General features: G+C 41.1%; 1 protein-coding gene across 1 annotated transcript in view; it reads left to right on the top strand.

The window, feature by feature from the left end:
- The window catches only part of LOC149219026 (kinesin-like protein KIN-1), a 181,293-nt gene that overhangs the window by 86,849 nt on the left and 81,884 nt on the right, over positions 1–12,560 (top strand). The window lies entirely within an intron of this gene.

The raw sequence follows: 12,560 nt of genomic DNA, 5'->3' as shown, positions 1-12,560 counted from the left end.
GAACATCAATGTGCTTTGTCTTTGAATGATAAGCAGGGTTCTTTGCTAAGAAAATTGCACTTTGGCTGTCACAGTCTATCCTTATAGCTCGCTGTACTAACCCCATACTTGAATACAATCTTTGCAACCAAACTGCTTCCTTTCTTGCATGAGTGGCTGCCATGTATTCTGCCTCTGTAGTTGAAAATTCCACTACAAACTGTCTCTTACTCATCCAACTGACTGCAACTCCAAATAGGTTAAACACATACCCACTTGTAGATCTTCTCTGATCTAGATCTCCATCCCAGTCTGCATCAACAAAGCCATGAATGTCCAAAAATCTGTCCAATCCTGATCTTCCTTGGTAGCACAAACCATAATCACTAGTGCCACACAAATACTTGAAAACCCGCTTCACTACTGTCCAATGCTCCTTCTCTAGTTTTGACATAAACCTGCTCCACACTCCCACTGCATGTACAATGTCTGGTCTAGTACAAACCATTGCATACATCAGGCTACCGAATACACTTACATATGGAACACGGGACATGTCCTCTTCTTCTTCTTGTGTCTTGGGACACTGTTCAACAGATAACTTTACACCTACACGAATAGGAACCTTCACTAGTTTACTATCCTGCATATTAGACCTCTGCAGTATTGTCTCGACATACTTCCTCTGGTTTAACCTGAGCTTCCTCTTTGCCCGATCTCATTTAATTTTCATGCCCGAAATATAGTTTGCAGCAGCAAGATCTTTCATGTCAAATTTGGAGGACAATTGGGTCTTCAAATCCTCGATAATTTCTGTCATTTCCAACCAACAACATATCATCCACATATAAGACCAGATAAATAACATGGTCACCAATTAATTTAAAATACATAGTGATTTGCTTTGCTTCTGGTGAAGCCAAGTCCCCGTATAAATGTATCAAATTTATGATACCACATCCTTGGTGACTGTTTTAACCCATACAAAGACTTTTTTAACTTTCATACTAGTTCTTTCTTACCCTTCACCGCAAAGCCTTCAGGTTGCTTCATGTAGATCTCTTCTTCCAGATCCCCGTGAAAAAGTGTTGTTTTCACATCGATCTGTTCTACCTCAAAGTCAAAAGCAACAACAACAGATAAAAGTAATCTAATAGAAGATACCTTGGCAACAGGAGAAAAAATATCACCAAAATCAATTCCCAACACCTAGGTGTCGAGCTATAAAAAGGGTCTCTTTCACCTCTAATTACCTCACATTAGTTTGTCAATCCAGGAACGTTTTGTTATTTCAAAGAGTGTCTCAGTCTGAGGCTATCATTTGCCAGAGTAATGCTAGTAGTACAGTGCTTAAAAATACAAGAGTAAACGGATGCTTGTTTATAGCAAACTACTTCAAAAAATTGAACTACACATTCAGAAAACTAAGCAATTTATCAGTCAAGGGTTCAGTAGCAGTAACTCATCCCTTTGTAAACTGATGGAACTAAAGTAAATCAAAGAACAGATCGTGGATCTGGGAGCCGAACAATAAATGTCAGTGCTCACTACAGCCTTGGATCGTTCTTCACACCAAAATAACAAATGACAGGAAATGGAACGACAAATAAGAAATGGGACAACAAATAAGGAATAGAACAGCAAACCTGAAATGGAACAGCAAACCTGAAATGGAACAGCAAACAGAAAACTGTAACAACAATTAACTCTAACAAGCAGGAACACCTTAATCTACAAGATCAAATGCACTAATCGTGACCTACAGGAATCAAATGGCAATCCTTCACTCTTAAGGACGAATTGAACAACACACCAAAATGGAACAACACTAATTAATGATGAATTATAGAACAACACTTGAAAACCATATATGCACACGACACACCTTAATAGTAACCTGATCTTGGTAAACTAGTTATCAATCTTAGTTATAAGAGATTACGACTGTGTTTTAGAATGGAACATCAATGTCTATAGATCCAACAATCGCAAAGAACATAATCGCTAAGATGAATTCTGTAATATCAGTGAATGAGTGCACAGCACAGAGGCTCTGTAATTGAACAGCAACAATATTCTGTAAAGATCGGCGATACTATATAGTGCTTAAAAGCGCAGTAATACATTGCAAAGTTAATACAATGGTTCTGTCTTCAGAAACTTTAACAAATCAAACATAACAGAGCATGTGATGTAAACTAACAAAACATATCAGATTACCAAATAACGCTGATAAGCAAACCACGCATAAACCAAACGTAATAGTACAGGAGCAAGTGTCCTCCAGGGCCGGGCCCTTAGCCTCCAGGGGTACACCGCTTGAAGTTATTCTAGACTCAAAGATGAAATAGCAACCGAGTTTGTATTAATGCATAAGACGGAATTACAGTAGATCAGTTCTCAACGAGACTCGATGATCAAAGTTTCAATCTTAAGAGAAATTACATAAAACATAAGGACTCGACAGACCCCTCGAGCTAACAGTGCTGCCCCTTTTATAATGGTGAAGGCGGAGATGTCTAGGTGCAAAAAATAGTTAAAGCAGCGATCCCTCAGGATCAAGGGATCCTGAGGGATTCGCCGAACTGTTAGTCCTTAGTTATCTCTTTTCTTTCTTGCGCCGAGCCGATATCTCCACTTCCTTTCCAGGGTTGATTCGCTTTGATTTGTTTTGCCTTGTTTGCATATGGTTCCCCGTCAAAGGGACAACGGTTAACCCGTCCTTGTCCTCTCCTTTGGAACGACAACTTTTCGTTTTTCCTTCTTCCTGCATAAGAAAATGACAATTGTCAGTGTTTTCGTTTTGCACATTAATCTCACAAGTTTTATTACAATCCCTTATCATTTTCCTAGTTCATGATGCAAAAGGTTTGTAAGTTCTAATGAAAAGATGCTGAAATAATTACCAAAAACATACCTTCTTTAGTACTCCACACACCCCCCTGCTTACCCTTTTTCATGCCCTCATGAAAACATTGTAGTTGACATGTAAGGCAGTGAGAGAGTAGGCTGGAGATGGAATCTCATGTGGAGGTCTACAACCATGATGCATAACTAGGTGTTTGAAGAAATGGCTTGTCTGACCCTCAGGCATCTCATACAGGGCTTGGTACCCAGGTGCAGGGTGCCAAATAATTGGACTCCGGAACCTATATCCTAACCAGGATGGCCCTGCCCTCAAAATGACTTCGCCATAGAGGTGCAAGCGGTTGGCAGCTAACTTAAAATTTTCATACTTAAATGGCTCCCTGAGTTGGATATTCGGATTTGGGATCTGATATCGAAATTTAGCCGCATCAATGGCAAGGTCTTTAATAGCGAAAAAGTATCCTATTCCTTGCTGATTGATTGTTGTATGAATGGGTCCTAATGCTTCAATTACACCTGGAGTCTTCATGAGGTTCCTATGTTCTCTCCACAACTGTACTGGATTCTTAGGCTCAGCTCTTACCCACAAATCTAATCCGTTTTCTTGCCTTTGGAAAGCATTATAGGCTTTAAGCCATTTAATTTGATTAACCCCAAATGAAATAAATGCCTGCGATTGGATATCCCCAACAAAAGGGCCAGGGTTCAGCTTGGTCTCCTGATCTAATACAAGGTTATGCAAATAAAACTCACACAGTAGTCTTTGAACTTTTACCCCGTAGTGCTTACAGCAGTTTATAAAATTATCAATGGTGTTAATTTGTATGGGAGCACCTGCTTTAACAGCCTTTATTTTCAATTGCAAATATTGTTCCATTAAAAAGAAGGCATAATTCTTAGCAGGGGCTCTACATGCTAGGACGTCATTGTACAAAGAACATAAGGTATCCATCTGCTTGATAACTATATCTAACCTACGAGTTACCTTCGCGACTTTTTCTTCTTCCGTTCACCATCCTTCAAAGGCCTGGCTTTTGGATAGATTGACGTTCCTAAGTTGTTGTTGTAGCTCTTCATACCTTTCTCGAGGGACCATTTGCTCTATGAGCTTTTCTGCTGCTTGTTGAGCTTGCGTCAAACCCTCCCGTAGGGTTACCGTTCTCGGATCTCTTTCCCATGCGGCGGTGGAGACCGGGAGTTTTACCTAAATTTTCCTATTGCGTTGTCTTGCGTTCATGGCCCTTATCACTCCCGAGGGTGGTGCCTCTGTCTGAATTTCCTTATCGCAGGTCAATATATCATCTGTTTGTATCTCAACGTGGGTAACAGTCAAATGCTGTTCCTTTTGAATTTGAACAGCAGTCTGCTTCTCAACAACATTTGGAATAGCAGCCCGCTTTTCGACAGGGTTTTGAACAGCAGGGTGGACTCTGGTCCTCCGATCCTTTGTCTTGAGGGGTTTTGCTGGAGTAATTGCATGTTTCCTTCCCGAAGTCCTTTTTACCCTTTTCCTTGCTTTCAAAATCCTAATCTACTATCGAAGTTGAACTATTACATTCAGTAGTCTTTGCTGTTCTTTCCGTAATTTCTTAATTTCCTCAATTTCCTTAGAAGGAACAACAGACTGTTCACTGCGGCCTGGACTATGATCAGTTCCCTGATTTTCTCTTTGGGGTGCTTCTTTGTTGCTCTGCTCTGGTTGCTCCGGGGCAAGAACCCTAGCTGGTTCTGTTATTTCTTGGGTGACTTCCTTTTCTGCCCCCCTTCTTCCGGAGTTTCTTCTGGTGTCGTCTGGCTAGGAACGGATTGTTCCTGTTCTGCATCTCCTGTCATGTTTTCATCATGAACAGGCTGACTCTCCTCTTCTACCTCCTCTACATGTGATTCTTCAGGTGCATTCTTTTGGTTCCTCTTCAGCATGGAAATCTGATGGGCTGGAAGATTGGCCATATTCGCCCATATTGGCCAAAACTTTGGCCAATTCATCTTCTCTCAATGGATCCTGCACTGGGCTGCCTTCCTGCTGTTCCGTTTCCTCCTCCTGCTCAGATTGCTCGGTTTCTTCCTCCATTTCTCCTTCCTTGTTTTCTTGCATTACTTTCTCATTGTCTTCTCCTTCTAATCGTGGGGGTTGCTCATCCCCTGTATCTTCTATCTCTACCAGTTGGCTGGTATTTCCTTGGGGCTTCTCCAGCCTTCCTCGTAGCCGTGCTAGTCAGATCGATTTCCTTCGTTTTTCTGGACGCTCAGGTGTACTGGTGGCATGTTTACGTTTTGGGGATGGTGTGGTCAATCCTCCATCTATCATGGCAATTAGCTCTTCCCAACTGCTCTACTGCTGGGTAAGGCTATGGCTGACTATTAACTGTATCAACCCATGATGGCTAACAACTGATTCTACATGCTGTGCCTTTTTCATGCTCCGTGCAACATCATGCAGTAATGAATTCAAAAATGCAGGTAAATTTGCAGGTAAATTTACAGAGCATTTTTGCTTTAACACAGCTAAAAGTTTGAGGTGCCGTGGTCTTACCACGTCTTTTCTTCCTTCACAGGTGATGTAGCTTTGAATGGTATTTGCCAATTCCGCCCACGGTTCTCCTAATGCTGCTGGCAGAACCCCCTTTCCTCTAACTGTCAGGCTCTGGCCTTCCTCCTAGAAGGTTTCTATAATCTTCTGCAATCTCTCATTCTTTAGCGTCCATACAGGTCTTGTGGCTGGCAGTCCCGAGACCTCTGCGATTATGTCATCGGTGACTGCTATGTGTCTCCCCCTCACTGTGGAGTGATCCTCTTGCAAGTTCTGCAAGAATTCAATTGCTACAGTCTCGTTGGATTCCTGTAAGCGATTGAGATAAGTTAGCCACCTGGCTCTTGCCAGGATTTCCCGTGCAGCATCAGAGACTGTTAACACCTACGGTTCTCTCCGAATCGATCTTCCTCCCATGTTTATGGTTTTGCTGTAAAATCTCAGAATTTTGACAATGGAACAGCAGCTGTTCACGCTGTTAAAACACAGAGAGGCTGACAGACGCAAGACTCGCTCAAAATCTAATGTTGCAGAGTATACAATGGAAATGGCTTAGGAACAGCAAGTCATGCAAAAAATAAAAAAATAGTATACCGTTGAGCCGTGCTATTCCCAAGTACGCAGTTTCCCGAATAGCGGTCTGACACGTCATCCAAGGAATGATGAGGTTAACCTCCCCCCGCAATGTGATAGCCTGATAGGTCGTCCCGGCTGTCAAATAAAGGAGCGGCGTGCCGTTCTGTTCTGAAGCAGAGTCATAAAGGAACAGCGTATGGCAATATGCCATGTTTACAAAAGTAGCAGATTACCGAAATCGAGGTGTCAAGTTGGATTGCTTAATACGTAAGAGACTGCTGTGATATGATGCGAGGCTGGGAGGATAGGACATCTGCCGTACATACCGAGTCTCATGTGGTCATTGTCAATTGTTCTGTCATGATTGGTGATAATAGATTTACATGCGTTGTATGGTTCGGAAAATAATATACATTCGTCTTATGTGATTGATTACTAAGGTATAAGAAACAGAAGGGTGCTAATAACTACCTATTGGTGTAAATAATGTGACTTCAATACCATTAACAGTGCTCTGCTGCCGACAGGTGTCCATAACCTTGGCAGAGTTGTTTATTTCACCCATGGAACCATGATCCTTTGTGTATGCTTAGGAAGTGTTGTGTGATGTCAAAATGTAGGCCATTATGCTGGCTTGGTGACCAGTTAGCCATAATGCCATTCACGAGGAAGGAGCGAAAGGTGGGCAGGTTGGCTCGTGATGAGACCTCATGTTCCAAGGGTTCTTTATTTGATATACCTTTTGGACCATATCCCTGGTGTGGTGGCCATAGTGGGAATGCCACTTCACTTTCTTCCTCATGATCATGGTAGGCTGGCTCTTGATGAGACCCCCTATCCTGCATTTGACATCTTTATATAAACAAGTCAGTTTGCTCTTTTTTCTTTCTTTTTCATAAAGTACTTTCCCATTTATACACAAAGGGTGGTTCAACACTCCTTAAGAGTAGGAATGGTGGAAGAAGTCTTAACATCTCAATAGGAAGATATAAACCCTTTGCTCCTATTCCTGAATAATAATCAAAGAGGATTTAAAAGGAACCAACATGATAAAGATAACCAATCAGAGCAGAGTTAGTGAAACAATGACAGCAAAAGATAATGGGTAAGTGTGTCCTTCCCTTTGTCCTTTTACCACTTCAAAGCAATTTCTTATAAAAATAACGATTTTATAATTCACTTGATTTCAGTGTGTTGTGATTTTGTATCCATTGCATAAGTGCATAGTTGTATTCCAAAAGACTTGAAAGAACAGGCACAGTAAGCATCCTTAATTTAAAACAGCAAGGGGACCAAGCATAAGTAAAAGGAATACGAGGATGTTGCTGTTTCAAAGAGGAAGAGCAAAAGAATACAAGTGGTGTTCCTTTTGGAAAAAGGAACAGCAAAGATAAAAAACATTGTTCCTTTGGAAAAGGAACAGGAAAACACACAAATGCCGTTCCTTTGGAAAAGGAACAGCAAAAATCGAAAACGTTGTATCTTTGGAAAAGGAACAACAAAACACACAAATGTCGTTCATTTGGAAAAGGAACAACAAAAATCGAAAACGTTGTTCCTTTGGAAAAGGAACAACAAAACACACAAATGCCGTTCCTTTGGAAAATGAACAACAAAAATAAAAAACGTTGTTCCTTTGGAAAAGGAACAGCAAAAATCGAAAACGCTATTTCTTTGGAAAAGGAACACAAAACACACAAATGCCGTTATTTTGGAAAATGAACAGCAAAAATCGAAAACGCTGTTCCTTTGGAAAAGGAACAGCAAAACACACAAATGTCGTTCCTTTGGAAAAGGAACAACAAAAATCGAAAACGTTGTTCCTTTGGAAAAGGAACAACAAAACACACAAATGCCGTTCCTTTGGAAAAGAAACAACAAAAATCGAAAACGTTGTTCCTTTGGAAAAGGAACAGCGAGACACACCCAAGTGCCGTTCCTTTGAAAAAGGAACAGCAAAAATGAAAATGTTGTTCCTTTGGAAAAGGAATAGCAAAACACCCAAATGTCGTTCCTTTGAAAAAGGAACAGCAAAAAGCAAAAGTGTTGTTCCTTTAGAAAAGGAACAACATAAAGCAAAAATAAAGAAAAAGAACAAAATTAAATCAAAATGACGGCTGATCCAACAGGTTCTGTTCTTTTGAAAAAGGAACAACAGAACGAAAATGTTGTCCCTTTGAGAAAAGGAACAACAAAAATAATAACATTGTTGCTGCTTCGAAAAGTAACGGCAAAGCGTTTGATTCAAAAATATGTACAAAAACAAAACAAAAGAAATTATGTACAAACTGTGAAAAGAGATAAATTACTTAATGAATCACAGGTGAGGAAGACTTCTCTCCCTCCCCCAAAATTTCCATATCAGAGTCTTGGCATAGCTGCTGGCAGAAGGACTCCCGAGTGAGTGGTTTGCGATAAAGGCGAACTCGGTGGCCATTTGCCTTGAAGGCATATCCAGAACCGTCAATAGTGATTAGAGTAAGAGTACCATTGTCATGTACCTTCTGGATTTCGTATGGTCCCAACCAACGAGTCTGGAGTTTCCCGGGAAAGTCCTGAAACCTGGAATCGTACAAAAGTGCCCAATCTCCTTCGTGGAAGACGCTATTTTTAATGAGAGCATCATGCCATTTAGCTCGCTGCTGTTGGATAAGTGCAGTATTTTCGAGTGCAGAAAGCCTAATTTCATCGAGCGCATTGATCTGATGTAATCGATTAATCTGTACCTCAGTTAAATCTAAGCCAACTTCCTGTGCTGTTCGCAGTGTTTGGATTTCGAATTCTATGGGAAAAATGGGTTGCTTGCCAAACACTAATTGATAAGGTGAGTAACCAGTGGTACTTCTCCATGTTGTTCTGTAAGCCCACAGTGCCTCTGGTAGTCTGGCAGCCCAATCACGTCTATGTGACGCAATTGTTTTTGTTAGGATTGCTTCTATTATTTTATTGCTGCTTTCTACTTGACCATTTGCCTGTGGGTGGTATGGAGTAGTGATTTTATGCTGGACATGATAGTTTTTGAGTGTTGCAGCTATTTTGTTCCCAACAAACTGTGGTCCACCGTCTGTAATTATATCTCTTGGAAGGCCATAACGCACAAATATATGGAACAAGAACTGTATGACAGAATCTTCTGTAGCTCTCGGCAACGCCTCTGCCTCAACCCATTTGGTGACATATTCTGTTGCCACCAGAATATATGTTTTCTAGTTTGAGGGTGGGTTAATTGGTCCAACGAAATCAAGGGCCCATCGTTTGAATGGTTCAATGACTAACTGTGGGTTCAAGGGCATCTCATCGGACTGACCAGGGTGTCTTGCTCTCTGGCAACTGTCACAAGCTTGGACGAATTTCTTTGCATCTTTGAAAATTGTAGGCCAATAATACCCTGTTTGCAACACCTTATGTCCAGTTCTGCGATCGGCGAAATGTCCGCCACATGGTCCGTCATGGCAGGCTTTTAAAATGTCGAAGATTTCATCCTCTCGAACGCATCTTCTGATATGCATATCTGCCCCTATGTGGAACAGGTAGCCTCCAACCCACGAGAATCGAGCACTCCTCTGAACAATCTGTTTCCGCTCATTAGGGGTTAGATGTTTCGGTAGTTTACCTACTGCTAGGTAATTGGCAACATCAGCATACCAGGGTGTTTGAACAACCATAGCAAACAGATGCTCGTCCGAAAATTGATCTTCAACTACTGCTGCATCGATTGGCTTTGGCATTCTTGAGAGAAAATCGGCTACAGGATTTTCTTTTCCAGGTCGATCCTTGATTGTAATATCAAATTCCTGCAATAAAATCAGCCATCTAGTTATTCTGCCATTTGTGACAGGCTTGTTTGCTAAATATTTGATGGCAGAATGAACTGTATACAAAATAACAGGATATCCAGTAATGTAATGTCTAAACATATTGACAGCATGTATTACAGCTAGAACTTCTTTCTCAGTAACAGTGTAATTTAATTCAGCAGGGGATAACTTTTTGCTAATATAATAAATTGCATATGGTTTTTTATCCTCTTCTTGCCCAAGGACTGCTCCAATGGCTATATCTGAGGTATCAGATGATATCTGAAATGGCAAATCCCAATTTGGTCCTCTAAGGACTGGGGCTGTGGACACAAGCTTCTTCAGATCCTGGAAAGCATGTTCACATTTTCCTGTCCAAAGAAAATCGACGTTACCAGTTAGTGCATATAGAGGTGCAGCAATATGCGAAAAATATTCTATAAACCTCCTATAATAACCAGAAAATCCAAGAAAACTGCGTACCTTCATTTGAGTGGTAGGAGTGGGAATAAGCAAAATTATTTGGATTTTGGCTGGGTCTACCTGAATGCCAGCTGCTGAAATATAGTGTCCTAGAATAAGTCCTTCAGTCATCATCATATAGCATTTTTCATGGCTTAAACAAAGCCTGGTAGCAATGCAGCGTTGTAGGACTTTTTCCAATGTATCCAATGCTGGATCGAAATCGTCTCCATACGGTGTAAAGTCATCCATGTATACTTCAAGTCCTTCATTTATTAAGTCTGCAAAAATGCTGAGGATAGCCCTTTGGAATGTGGCAGGAGCATTGCATAAGCCAAAAGGTAGAACTCTGTAGGCAAATGTTCCCCAAGGACAAGTAAAAGTGGTTTTGTCTTGGTCTTCAGGGGCAATCTGAATCTGATTGTATCCACTGAAGCCATCCAGGAAAGAAAAGAATTTCTTTCCTGCCAAAGTGTCTAATACTTGGTCAATAAATGGAAGAGGGAAGTGGTCTTTTGTGTTGCTTTATTTAGTTCTCTGTAGTCCACACAAATTCTCCATTTCCCATTCTTTTTTGGTACCACCACAAGCGGAGAGACCCATTTACTATCGGAGATAGGATAGATGAAATTGACATCTAAAAGTTTTTGAAGTTCAACTTTTACCACATCTTTTAGATGAGGATTAAGTCTCCTCTGAGGCTGGCGGACAGGTCGCGCATCTTTTTCTATGTAAATGTGGTGGGTACATAATTGGGGGTCAATTCCTTTCATATCAGGGTAGTCCCATGCAAATGCTTCTTTATATTTCCTCAACAAATGGATGAGCTTCGTTTCTTGTTCGGAGGTGAGGTTGGCATTAATGTTTAAGGTTTTTCCTGGTTCGATTTCCACAATTTTACTATTTGCAAAAGAGGTAACAGGTATTGTTTGATCATGTGGATCTTTAAGAGGATCTTCTTCTAATTCGTTATCGAATGCTGCCTCTATCATGTGACACTGTGTGCGGGATCTGAATTCAGTTTGACTAATAAATTTATTAATGGCATCGTCCTCTGTCTGGTCTTTAAAATCAAGTGCCTCTTGTATAGTTAATGGAGATCTAATGTTGTCAGTAAGGTATGATACAGGGTGCTTATTAGTTTTGATCATTGTGACACTTGGCTGTGCTGGAGGATATAAGGCTAAGTTCTTGATATTCGCTCCCCTCGTTATGGTCATATTGCCTTGTTGGCAGCCAATATAGGCATCGGCAGTTGCAAGCCAAGGTCTACCTAAAATCAATGGGTGTCCATCAAGTCGGCTTTTGGGATTTATTATCAGAAAATTGGTCGGATATTCCCAGGAGTCAACAGATACCATGACATCATGTAGTGTGCCCTCTGGCCTAACCACAGATCGGTCAGCCAGCTCTAGCAAGGTAGAGGTGGGTTCTACAGATGTAATGCCTAGCTTTTGGCAAGTAGTTGTTAAGATGTTGATTGCAGCTCCTAGATCAACTAAGGCATTAGGGAAGGTTTGACTATAAATTTGTACGGTGACTATTATATTTCCTGGGTCTTCATATTTAATGGGTGTTTCTTTTCCTAATAATAAGTCAGATAGAGTGCCAACTACTTGGACTCTTGGATTATTCGCTGCATTCCTCCTTGGTTTCTTTATACACAATTCTTTGATAGTCTTTGCATATATCGGGATATCTTAAATGGCTTGGAGGAATGGAATTTTTATGTACAAATTTTGTAATTCTCCCAGAATGTCAAAATCAGGATATTGTGTAGGTCGAGGTATGATTAATCATTCTGGGAACGGGGGAGAGGATGTGGTTGCTTGGTTATAAGTTTGCTGTTTGTTCACATCCTCTTCTTGTGACAGGTGTTCTCTGGGTAACTGATTTTCAGCATGGGCTGTCTTATCTCCCTCAGTTTCAATAATACGCCTAGATCTTAGCTGAAGATCATTACACTCCCTTAGATCAGCTCCTATTTCTGATGTTTCTACTATTTGGACAGATTGGACCGATTTGTTATTTGGATTGGGATTGGGTTGGGCTGGGAGTTGTGGTCTCAGATTAGACTGGGGATTTTGTTGTAAGGCTGGCAGTGTAGGTTGAGGGAGCGGCATGGTTCCTACTGGCTGATGCATCGGTCTTTGCCAGTTTGTCTGCCAGGCTGAACTTTGTGAAGTAGGGGGAGTCCATTGTGCTGGGTATGGGTTATTTTGCCAATATGGTGGGGCATAGGGAAAATTCGGCCAACTAGATTGGCTTGCCTGATTCGGCCACGGGGTTGATGAAGGAAACGACTGTGGTGACCAATTTGGAAACGGGGGTTGATTTTGCCACATATT

The sequence above is a fragment of the Pinus tabuliformis genome, chromosome Q, assembly GCF_031772625.1.
Source record: "Pinus tabuliformis cultivar Carrire ecotype Pingquan chromosome Q, CPIR1, whole genome shotgun sequence".
Taxonomy (NCBI): domain Eukaryota; kingdom Viridiplantae; phylum Streptophyta; class Pinopsida; order Pinales; family Pinaceae; genus Pinus; species Pinus tabuliformis.
This window is presented reverse-complemented; position numbering and strand designations above follow the sequence as displayed.